Source organism: Coturnix japonica, chromosome 4 (assembly GCF_054131305.1).
Source record: "Coturnix japonica strain WE chromosome 4, WE-NBRP24, whole genome shotgun sequence".
NCBI lineage: Eukaryota > Metazoa > Chordata > Aves > Galliformes > Phasianidae > Coturnix > Coturnix japonica.
In genome coordinates this window covers 69232452-69245075 of record NC_140666.1, presented here as the reverse complement: position 1 = coordinate 69245075, position 12624 = coordinate 69232452, and the positions used below count along the sequence as shown (strand labels likewise).

The window sequence follows — 12624 nt, the reverse complement described above, 5'->3', positions numbered from 1 at the left end:
TTTATTAGAAATAAATCTGGTTTAAATATTCTTCCTTTGTGGCCATAGAATATGGTAACTACGATAGGAAAAACAACAGCATTAGCTTAGAAGATGATAAATTGGACATTTTTTTCAACTTATTGTGCACATCATCCATGAAGGCCACCTGAGGAACAGTAAATCAGATTTAATCCTAATGTCTGATTTAAACAGGTAAGTTACTCCTTTGCTGGTATCCTTAAACCACCCAAATACTGAGTTTAAAATCTTTAAGTATGTCAGTGGAATGTACTTATGTAAATCCCTTAAGTGGAAGGAAAAAAAGATATAGTCTGCTTATAATATACTAAGTAGGCAGATGTCCCTAAAGTAGATTTCACTTCAATGCAAGGCTTTGTAAAACCAATTAGAAAGTGTATGCTGTATTGCCACAACATCCTGTTACCAAGTGCTGTTGAAAATTAATGATCATAAATGAAATATGTAAAGAAGCACTGAAAATAATCTTTCAAATTAAAGGTGTTAAAATATATACTGTACAGAATGTCCTCTGGGTGTTCAGCAATGCAGGCTTTCAGAGATGTATTTCTCTGTGTTTGCATAGTACAGCAATAGATTTATACACCTTCCTAAGTGCTGAAAAGCATTTCCACTGCAACATTTTCCCTGTGAACATTAGCACCAACAGCAGATGCCCGACCATATTTTAGTAAAGTATTCAGGTGTACAATAGACTCTGTTAGCAAAACTGTGGTTGTGTATTGGTAAATAGACTGATTTGGAAGCAGAGTGCCAACCAGAAATGGGATCAAACAGTCTTTGTAGCTCTCACTCTCCCTGCACAGACTGCTGCCAATGCTGCAACTTCCTTCCTGCTCCTGTTGCAGGTACCTCTTGGTGTCTGATCTTGACAAAGGTATGAGATAACAATTTGGCAAGCAGAGAACCTTAAGATCAGGGAGAATGCTTCAGTTCCACAATTAAGATGTGGACAAAAAGACAAAGCACTGAGTTTCCCAGGAGTTGACTGGTTACTAATATATTGCATGTGCCACATCTTAACTGCAAATCACTGTAACTGATAAAGGGATTATTAAGTGGAATACAAAGTTCTCCATTATGGTGTTTTGACTAATAATGACAATATTTTTGTAGCTTTTGTAATGTCTCAAACTCTTATTTCAAGTACATTGGAATATCTAGTCAAACGTATTGAAGTACATGGACTGTTAAATGTCAAACTATTTTCCCTCCCTATTATATTGAGACCAATAACCTGCATTCTCAAAAGGGGAAAAAATATGACTATCAAGACTGTTCAAGACAGAAAAATCCATCTCAATTATTCTGATGGTTATCACATTCAATCATAAGAATAGCAGTGTTTCAGAGTTTTTCATTAAATTCCCAATGGTCTTTGTGTTGTCTTTAAACACTAGATTAAAGAACAATTATCTTATCTAGCAAAACTCAGCAGATAGTAATATCAAGTTAACTTAATGTTAATATTCTAAATAGACATAACTAACAAACCTAAATTTTCAATAGCTCTTAAAATATACTTATGGCTTTTTCATTTCATTTCCATTTCAATTCTATTTCATTTATTTCCATTTCCAGCTTTTTGAAATACACATATACTAGGAATATTCTCAGTGTTTGGCATCCTTTAATAAAAACTGAGTTGTTCCTTCTTAGTTTTGTCATTGCTAGCCCGTAAACCTTGTTAAAGTCACAATCTTCTGGAATAAGAATTCAGTTTTGCAGATACTTCCTCCTAAATGCCAGTGGAAACAACTAAATTCAAAAATTATTTCCCACTTTTGAGAAGTCCTTTGGATATTTATTATTTGCTTTACCTGAATTTTACCAGTCTTATAGTGTGATTTTTTTAATTAATATTCCATGGAGCAGTAAGCTAAGCATACTAAGCAGAAAGAATTTGTTATAAGTAAATGACCTGTCCTATGACAGTTTTTAGTAATGTACTTCTTTATCAACTTCTCAGTTATTTAACCTGGAATAACTATAATTGTAGACAACTTATACATAATTGACTCTGAGACCAATTTACATGTTGTCAATGGGGACAGAATTTTCAGTCAATTGGGAATTCTCTTTCCTTTCCTCCTCCCTTCCTTCCTGTTATTCCTTCTCTTTTCTCCAGGACAAAATATAAATTTTTAAAATGAAAATAAATGGTTTGTAATAGTTAATTTTCAAAATCTCAAAAATATCATGCAAAAACTACTATTTTATTAACATTCAATAGAATCATAGAATGGCCTGAGTTGAAAAGAACTATAATGATAATCTGATTTCAGTCCACCTGCCATATGCAGGACCACCAGCTGCTAGACCAGGATGCCCAGAGCCGCATCCAGCCTGGCCTTGAATGCCTCCAGGGATGAGGCATCCACAACCTCCTTGGCTGACTTGTTCCAGTGTGTCACCACCCTCTGTATGAAAAACTTCCTCCTAATATAGAACCTAAAGCTCCCCTGTCTTAGTTTAAAACCATTCCCCCTTGTCCTACCCCTATCCACTCTTGTAAACAGTCATTTTCCCTCCTGTTTATATATTCTTTTCAAATATTTGAAAGGCATAATGAGGAATAAGTTATTTTGATGCTATCATTTTGCTTTTGTGTTACATATACCTTTTTATGTTACGATACATTGAAAGTTTACAATTTAGAACTTCAAACTCTTTCATGCATCCCAACAAAACATTTTGGTTTTGATGAATCAAACTGAATGATCAGTTGGTAATAAATTCCTCTTTTTCACCAAATGAAAGCATACATTCTCACTTCTTTTAACATAACGAAGTATTCACTGAGCTCATTTTTATCATTTATTATTTTATCATATACATTTAATAATGAGGATATGTAACTTGTGGGATTTATTACACCTGTAATATACCTAAAGTAGTGGATACTATTAAAAAGTGTACTGATGATGCCTCCTTTCATCCTCAGTATTTCAAATCTATTTTGTTCTTATTAATATTATTAATATTGCCTTTTTATGTTTTCCCTTCTCACATTGTTGTTCTGCTCTTTGTTTATGTCTTGGAGTAGCTGTTAAACCATTTTATTCCCAATTATTTTCTATATTTTTTTTCTCCCGCTTCTTACTTATTTCAGATTTTCGTTGGTATTCAGGAAAAGACTCAACAGAACAAGTTGTTTCCATACAAATTGTTTTTTTTTATTGCTGACTTAAATGAGAAACTTAAATAAAATGTGCAATGCAGTTTTAAGAAGTTTAGGCTGAAATTGTCGTAGTGGATCAAAGAAAAAGTATATATGTGGAAACCAAACAAACAGAATAAAAGAGAAATGATAAGTTACTTCTAGATAATCACAATGCAATCTAATCTCATTCTGCATGTACTGACGCTTCTGCCTACCAATGTGGGGTTACTTCCTGAAATTTCTATAAACCTCCTCATTTGGATATTAAAAACATAAGAATTTTTTTTATTTTTTTTTTTTAAAGTGTCAAACAATTATGAAGTGTAGGGTTTTGGTCTTAGGCTGTTATAAGTCCTTGCCCTTCAATAGATGGAAAAGGAATTAGCTTAAAATATTGATGCACTACAAAAGATTATATCCACCAATGACAATAGTAAGACACCCAAAAGCTTTGCAGGATATCTTTTGTAGACTTAATCTTACAGCAGACTTTCAAGGGTTCTTGCATAATCTCTAATCTGGTCTGAACACGTAACTTTATATGGTGTCAATTAACAGTTCAACAATCATTATATATATTTTTCTCTGTCAAATTAATAAGGATTACTTAGATTTTTATTATTAATATACTTTTGCAGCTATGAATTATTATAATTATTTTAAGTACAATATGCTTAATTTTGTGAATTCCTGTTGTTGGATGTACATACCCATTTATAGATTCCTTTATTTATTTTAATGTCACTTGTGGTGAATCACTGATAACTGATTTTACATGGTTCTTCGTGCATGTTCAAAAAATATCAGTTACATTTCTGACTTTTGCTGTCACAACAAAAAAAAAAAAAAAAAAAAAAGCTGCCAGGAAGAAGGTCTTCAAATATTGTTGTTTACTGTCATCTTCACTACCCATCATGATTTCATTTGTCAAAGATTTGCATGATTTCATCACAATGATCTGCAAGTCTCAGATATTCTTAGAACACATAGGTTACTGTGCTTTCATATAACTTGAGTATATATGTATTTGATCTCATGTTTGTACTAGAAATTATTTCCCAGACCTTATTTCAAAATGTATTAAAGTTAATCATTGACTATGTTTAAAATCTTGTGCAGTGTGGAAAATATAAATGCAATTTTATAAAATGAAATTTTAATTATCCTAGACTAGGAGATTTAATAATTCTAGGCAGGATTGTGGCCAGCAATATTTAGCAAAGCTACTGATGAAGTTTATATTACATTAGTTGAAGGGGAGGAATGCAGGAAAGCTAAAATCTACAAAGTCTGGCATATGCTTTCCCTTATTTTTTTCTCTTCTACCATGGTTTGATTACACAGCTGCATGCAGCCAATTCTGTCTTGACAGCAGGAAGGAATTTCTTCTCACAGAGTAAAGCCTGCTAAAATCTAGTCCAGTGATAGGATGCAGATACCTGATAAGTTATAGCATGCTCCAAGACTCCAAGACAAAAAGAAAAGAAAAGAGAAGAAAAAAGAAAAGAAAAGAAAAGAAAAGAAAAGAAAAGAAAAGAAAAGAAAAGAAAAGAAAAGAAAAGAAAAGAAAAGAAAAGAAAAGAAAAGAAAAGAAAAGAAAAGAAAAGAAAAGAAAAGAAAAGAAAAGAAAAGAAAAGAAAAAAAGAGAGAAAAGGTCTAGCTCATTTATTTATATCTGATGAATTCCCCATACGTGACTACTGTAGCTGAAGTGGATGAAAAAAATTTATCTTAAACCATGTTCTCCTTGTTAATTTAGGAAAGCTATCAGAATTATGCATGTAACCTTAAGGAGGGCCTCAGGTAATAAAATCCTCTTATGCTTCCTATTCCTCTTCCATTCTGTAACAGTATATATTCTTCCCATTACCCACATATCAAATGGAGATTTTAAATTTTCCCCAGGCACCTAAAACATGGCGATATGTTTGCCTGTACTCTGAGGCAAGATAGGGTTGGAGCCTGTTATGCCTTAGCTTCTCTTCAAAGATCACCTATTCCCCCTTCTTCCTCCCTGTTGCTGTAAGTGCGGTAGATTTAATCACTGCATAAGGTACTCTTAGTCACCTATGTTTCTTATGCATGTGATGTCTGTCTTGCCTGAAGCTTATGTGACTTTGATTTCCTGTCTTCTTCTGTATACCCCTCTTAGCACATGCTAGGTTTCTCCTTTGATTGCCTAAGTCCACTGCTGTTTCAGAAAATGGAGGTGCTTATAAAGTTACTTAGCCAGATATGCTACTTTTGGAGCAATATAGCTTTGTGTCAGAAAAAGTTGAAAGAGGTATTCTTGATCTAGCCCTCATTTCAACTTTTATGTGCAAGAAAGAAAAAGCAGTTCTATTAAATACTTGTACTTAATTTTCCAAGCTAGTATTATAGATATTATCTTAAATATTCATATGTAGAACTAATTACATGACAGATCAGATATCCACTTTTAAGTGAGTGTTTAAAGTACATGTGTTTCCTTAAGGAAGAATGCAGAATTGTCTGGTAATAAGCCCTACAGCATGGATTTTCATTTCTGTATGTTTCTGTAAACACTTTCTGAATTAGCATCACCACTACACTTTTAGTAGCAAAATAAATGTATTTTTGTTTTTTTTTTCTTTAATTAATTTTGTCATTGAGAAGCTGGAACTGTAAGAAAAGAACTAGATTAAGGTCACTGTCAGAAAGATGTCTGTTGAAATAAAAAAAAATTCTGTTATTTAGATTATCTAAACCAATTTTAAGTCTTGTCTCATTCTTCATAACAATACTGAAGCAAACAGAAGTTGTTAATCCAAAACTCTGTCAATCATCTACCAAGTGGAACAAAATTCACAGGATATTAAGTTGCAAAACAAAATAATAAAAAACAATGCATGGAAAAACTGACAGAAACTGACTCTGAAAATCAGTGTTAGAAAAACCTCTCTGAGTGTCAAACAAGTCTAAGCTATAAAATGAGTCTTGAGGAATTCTGAGACAAAGGTTTTTAAGACTTCTCTTATAAGAATAAGTTACTTGCCCTTCGAGCACTGGATTGGTCCTAAACTACCAAAATGATATTTGCCAAATTATATATGTATATATATATACGTACGTATATATAGTTTTATAGATGCTGGCTCCTTATGCTAGTTTGCTAGTGGACTTTTTCCCATTGCCTTTTCCCAGTTTTTTAAAGTCAATAAATTTTGTGATAACCCTTTGTGAGTGAAAGGATAGACACTTTATGGAAAAGTACTGCTGCAAGCACAAAATGAAAAGTGAGTGAATATTTTTGGGCATGATCAGGTAGAAAATACTTAGAAATTCATCCCTATAAACTAGATATTAGTGGGTTGTTATGCAGAAGTTAAAGCATATATTGGGTTCATTTTCAGAGAAATGTTTGAAATTGTACATATTGGACATTAATTTGTACAGAGAGAGTTATCATTTATTTAGTCACTCATTTATTTCATAAAATAGTTGTGCAGAAAAGGAAAATAATAGAGAATTGACAGTAATGTTAGTTAAATATTTGTGGCATCAACATCTTTTCACCTCCAACCACGCTTTCCCCGTACACCCCATCCTGGTCCAGCAGACCTGCCTGACTCCTGTCTATGCCTTGAGATTTGTAGGCACACTTTGATTTCCATATCTGCCTTCTCACATACTGCAGTGCTGGAAATTCTCCTCAAATACAGTTGCTTCTAAATTGGAGTCTCCATGGCAACCTCCACAGAGTTGTACATTTGAGCCAGCTGCAAGGGGAAGACAGATGTGCCATATAAACATAGAGGATTTCTCATTCTGTTTGCCATCCTGAGATGGACAGACAGATAGAATGTAAATAATAATGATAAAGTCTAGTAGACCTGATTAAAATTGTTGATGACACAAAGCAGACTTAGAATAATTTACAAGCAATTTTATAAAGCACTTACATTCATCCTTGTCATTGTTTTAGTGTTTAAAAGCAATCTACAGCAACAATATGAAGTAGAGAAAGTAAGATGATGGGAACATCAGCTCTATGTCTGTCTACTGCCAGCTAAATTCAATCTTTCTGTCAATCTTGTAATGTTGGAAATAGATCATAAATTTTCTGTCTGGTGATACAGAGTAGATTTTGAAAACTGTCGTTGCATTTCCTAGTATAACTGTGAGGAAATCAGTGTGAAAGCTTGGAACAGTGACTGGGTTTGGAGCTGAGAAGTAATTAAACAGGAGTAACATGAGAGAAACTACAGAGACCAGCTTATTCATCATTCATATTTGAAAGGACAATATTAATCCCATCATCACTGAAAATAAGTAAATTAGTTAACAGGCCCCTATCATTAGAAGAAAATACTTGATGTTCCTGTAAAATTTCCCTTTTCTTATACTACAGTGTAGAAGAATATGTATTTTTTTTCTGAACTTAGATAGACATTTGTATTGCAATCATTGATTATTTAAGTCCCAAATAATTTTGTTGCTTTTTTTTTACCATGACAGCATCCATAATATGGTATGCCCATAATAATGGAAATAGCATTAAACTTCAAATAATCTCAAATTTGAAAAAAAATGAAAATGTGTCTAACAGAAAAAGCATGAGGGAGGTGTACAACTCTACAGCCTGTCATAGTTTACCAAATTCCAAATTTAATTTATGTCAAGTGGAAATTTGGCCAGGTACAATGGCTTTCACTGGATTTGCTACTCTTGCAAATGCACTTATGCATGTAATTCCAAGAGAGAGAATTTGGGCTGAATGTACCTGGGCATACATGCCGTCTTTTTATGTCAAATTACATTTTAATACCATAACCACAGGAGCTCTTAATGTATTTTTAGGGTGACTTCACTAAGATCAAGATTGGCAAATCTGCCAATGGATCTCTGTACTTGCTAAAAACCTGATGCAAGCTCATCAGAAATTCTGACATTTCATTTTTGCTTTCTTTTCAAATCCACTTAATGTAGAAATGAATCAGACATACTGGAAGAAATAAAAAACAGCAGTGCTTAGCACAGTCAATTTACATTAGAAAGTACTTATTAGGTTGCATTTGATACTTCTGAGAAAGAAGTGATTATTAAGTCTCAGTGCTTGACTGAGAATGAATTTTGTCAATAGCGTCAGCCAAAAATTAGGAAAATTATGAAAATATTTCTCTTAGCTTTTGTACTGGTTAAACATGTCCAGCTTTCCCAGCATTTTTTTTCTTTGAGAAGACTGGAAAGATGAAGAGATGCAACAAAATCAGTCCTTTCCTGTTATCTAGAACTCATTTTTTCTTCAATATCTTCAGTTTGTCACCTAACTTGAAAGAATCCTCTCTACCCCATGTTTCCTTCGGCAGTGTTTTAGAAGTAAAAGACTGGAGAGTAACTGAAGGCTCATCTCCACCTCCTGAATGGCACTGCAATCTTTTATGGCATTGTTCTGGATGGGATTTCTCAACCAAGATAGATTCTGACACTTGAGGCCCCCAGCAGCAAATCACAGAACTAGAGAAGAAGAGAAAGGTACCGGGGGTATTCCACAGTATCACTTTGCCAATAGAGCATGTCAGTGGTTTGCTCCTCCAGGTGGGACTTGTGGGAACTGAACTCCATGCAGCGGGATAGGCCCCAGCACAGCATAACACACTGCAGTTCTCCATAATTTCCCATGCAGTAGATCTTGATGCCATAGGCATATTTTTTACTGTATGTAAGGTGGTAGTCCAGAATAGGGGATGGAGCCTGTCACCTGTAGACTGGAAGATCTGTACTGGCAAGATGAATATGGTGCTTAAACGATGTTCATTAAGATATCAAACAGCTATAATTTTTATTTCCAAGGTATAATTGTTAATGTGTCAGCCTTTACCAATAGGCCAGATTACAGGTCCCTCCGCATGCGTCTGAGCAGCTGAACATTGCAGGCTGCAGAGAATATGCAGGGAAAGTCTATTCCACGGGCAGTGCTTCAAGAAAGAATTTTCACACTTATTTATGCTCCTGTGTTCACACAACTGAATCACAGCATAAGTAAAATTTCATTTGAGTGGCAATTGGTAGGCAGCCTTCTGGAAGTAACAGTGAACATCATAGAATTTATCTATCTCTTGTTGATAAAATCACAGGTAAGTATCTTATATTGATATAAGGAAAGTTAGTCGTCCCAAAGGTAGAACTGGATTGAGGATGTCAGGCTGACATTTTGTCTTTGAGTGCCTCCCAACTACTGAGTTAAAAATTCCCTGACTTGGATGAGGCATGTTAGAACATTGTGCAGACTTTATTTCCAAAAGCTACAGCTCGTACCTTCCTAAGTAGCAGTCTTCCAAATGTCTCAAGTGAAACATTCCTACTGAAAACAATTTAATTTTATCTAACATGGAACAGAAACTATTTATCATGCCCCTCTCTGACTGCCTGCATAAAAATCAGACTCAAGACTGACATATAGAGAGCAATTTTGCCTATAGCTAGTTCTAGAACTCTACGTACTTGTATCTCTGCAGTCACATTTTTACCTTCAAAATGCTTTTTCAGTGGCAGGAAGGAAGTGCAGATCCTCAATGAACAATCTTTATTATCCTTTAAATTTCTATTTTCTGTCCCTGTATCTTTTTTCAGGTGTAATTTTACCATCTTACCTTGCAACTAACTAAGTATTTTTCATTTTATATTTAGGTTAATTTAAACAATGGTATTTTGTGGCAATGAGAGTATAGAGAAAATAATTTGTTTGGTAAGACCCATGTTCCATTTCTGAATTGGATTCAATCTTTCTATCTTATCTTTTCTTATTTGCAATTGTAATTTATCTCCAGAGTACCTTGCTTTCACTTATCACTCTATAGTAAATATCATTCTGTTCAGGTGAAAAAAATACTCCAGAAACTTTTAAAAAACATTCTACCATAGACAGAGTAAACATTAAAATCCATATTCTCCTATCTCTATCTTTATCTATACATTTGCCTAATATTATGCAATTGCTAACATAACTATGGAGGAATGAGCCTACTATAAAGGACTTGGCTTCATATTTTCATGTTTATATATTTATCATTTTACAGGAAATTTCAGTACCAGGGAAAGGTGCATCATACAGAGTTCACTAAACAGATGAAGAAGATATAAGAACACAATTCCAGAAATAAATGAAACACTTAATGTTTATCAAAGAAATACCTTATAAATCTCTTTTAAGTGATCTTATCAGGGTTAAAACCAGGTTTGAACCATTAAATGTCACACTACTGTGAGGTTTAAGTGCAATATATGCAACGCTTACTCTTTAAACCAGGAATAGCCATAGGCTTGACTTTCCCCTGTGGATTATCCAGGATAAAAAAAGCACCAGCTGTAAATTGCTTGTACCTGAAATTCTCACCCCCAGTGGGAAAATAATAACAAAAAATAAATGCACAAATATATACTAGAAAAGCAGTGCAAAGTTTATAGTTATACTGATAGCTATTTCCTCTAGTTTAATATTTATCGCAATGTATTGTAAGTACTCTAAATAATATTGTGTTCGGTACATCCATAGTATCTGGTGCAATCATGAATTTTATATTCCCGGATCAACTATAATCTAACTTACTTAAATATGTAGTTGGTAGAGGTATGGCCAACAATTACATAGAAAAATATATAGTATTTCTGGCATTTATATTTACCTGGTGATGTTGATGTTCTCCTGTTTTCTTGCATTATTTCCTGAAGAAAAATGTCCCCAGTATATCATTCTTGAATGTGCCATAGTACTGACAAATATTAAGTTGAAATGTGTTTCTGAATTGATGTTTGGGGTTTCACATCATGATTGCTAAAAAAATCACAGTGTATTTTGGATGGTGGCTGAAAGAACTTAAATTGCGTGACATACACAGTTTGATGTTTACTAGTTTTGGCTGCACATTGTAGCTATGGCAGCATTAGTATCAAGTGACTGGTTCAAAGTGATTAGTAACTGATATAATTCATTGCATGTCATTCAGCATCAGGAAGTTATTGACATCACATACGCATACACATGTACACATGCCCCAGCAAATACATGTATAGAAATGCCTTATTCACACAACTGCTGCTCATACAGTTGCAAAAGGGCTAATTCATGTTTTCTTTGGAAAAACAAATTGATAGGAGTGTGTTCTGATTTCAGAAAACAAACTGATAACAGGCATAACCGCAGCTGTTCAATTGATCTAGGAAATGGAAGTGAACATCGTACGTAATGTGAAATTGCTAACACTGGTTGTATCAGAAGTAGCATGAAGATATGAAATACGTTGAGAAGCCCCTTGTTTTCTTACTCACTTTCAAGGTTTCAAATAGGTGAAACAACTACTGAAACTGTGTGAAACTAAATCTTTGATTATTAACAGCAAAGTTTTGAAGTTAAATTACTGAGTAAATATTTAGCAATACTTGCTGCATTTATGTCTCTGCATTTGCAAAGAAGATGCTGCTTTTGTATGGGCTCTCTGAATGCATTCAGAAGCCTGTAGGATTATTTGTATAATATTTCAAGCTATTTTAGGTATTTCTATTGCTGTTGTATAAATTCATGAGAAAGACTAAACCAGAACTTCTTGTATGCATTCAGGGACCAAAACCCTAGTAACCATGTGATAGCTGACCACCTCTTCAGTGCAAATTTCTAATATCCCAGCCTTATGACAGTAATTGTTTAGAAGCCCAAAAAGTTAATGGTATTGATGGTGACAGTATAAGTTAAGTATATGAAGGTGAGGAATGGGCAGACCTTTTTCAGCTGATTTTGTTCAGCAGTTGCATTAATTGATATTTTAAAGGTCATCCATGGTTCTTAGGATTCAAATATTTTTATAATTACAATGGAAAGCATTCTCTGTGAATAGAAACAGTAAGATGACAAACTATACAACAGGTAATCACTTGCTCAGACTAGTACAAAGAGCAGAAGTGAAGCAGAATGGGTATTTTGGATGAGATGGCCCCTTCCAAGTCAGGATATTCTGATTCCCAAAACAGTCTTAGGTAGCTCTGAAAAAAGATGTTTAGTCCTCTCAACAGCTCGATCTAACTTCAATAGTGGCTTCTTTCCTTCCTGGTGTCAGCATCAGGTTATTTGCACTATCCTTCTGCAGAAAGTATGCATGTGTAAAAATGGGTGTAGCAGGCCAGAGCTTGGATCTTGTTGATTTTCTTGGCAATTGTTGCCCAGAGCAAGTATCTAATCACAGTTTAACAGCAAACTGGTAAGAGCATCTTTGTTTTTCTTGACTAAAATCAGAAAGAAAATAGCATACTTAGCATAGAAGAGGCATTTGATATTCTATAAATTATGCATTTCTCATTATTATGGAGTTTGAAGGATTTAAATAAAAAATCAGGTTCTCTGCTACTCTGTTTTCTTTTATATAACTAAACACTTGGGTAGAAGACAAAAGTTTAGGAAACACTATTGAGTAAATCTTCTCAGATAT

The 12624-nt window shown here is 34.0% G+C and overlaps 1 long non-coding RNA gene across 4 annotated transcripts in view; it reads left to right on the top strand.

Annotated features, from left to right (window-relative positions):
- The window catches only part of LOC146761118 (uncharacterized), a 37168-nt gene that overhangs the window by 14943 nt on the left and 9601 nt on the right, over nucleotides 1–12624 (top strand). The window contains exon 2 of one of the 4 annotated variants that reach the window (XR_014945455.1): nucleotides 9836–9893. The exons of the other annotated variants lie outside the window; for them this stretch is intronic. This is a non-coding gene — a long non-coding RNA (uncharacterized LOC146761118). The remainder of the gene's footprint in view (nucleotides 1–9835; nucleotides 9894–12624) is intronic. 4 annotated transcript variants of the gene reach the window in all.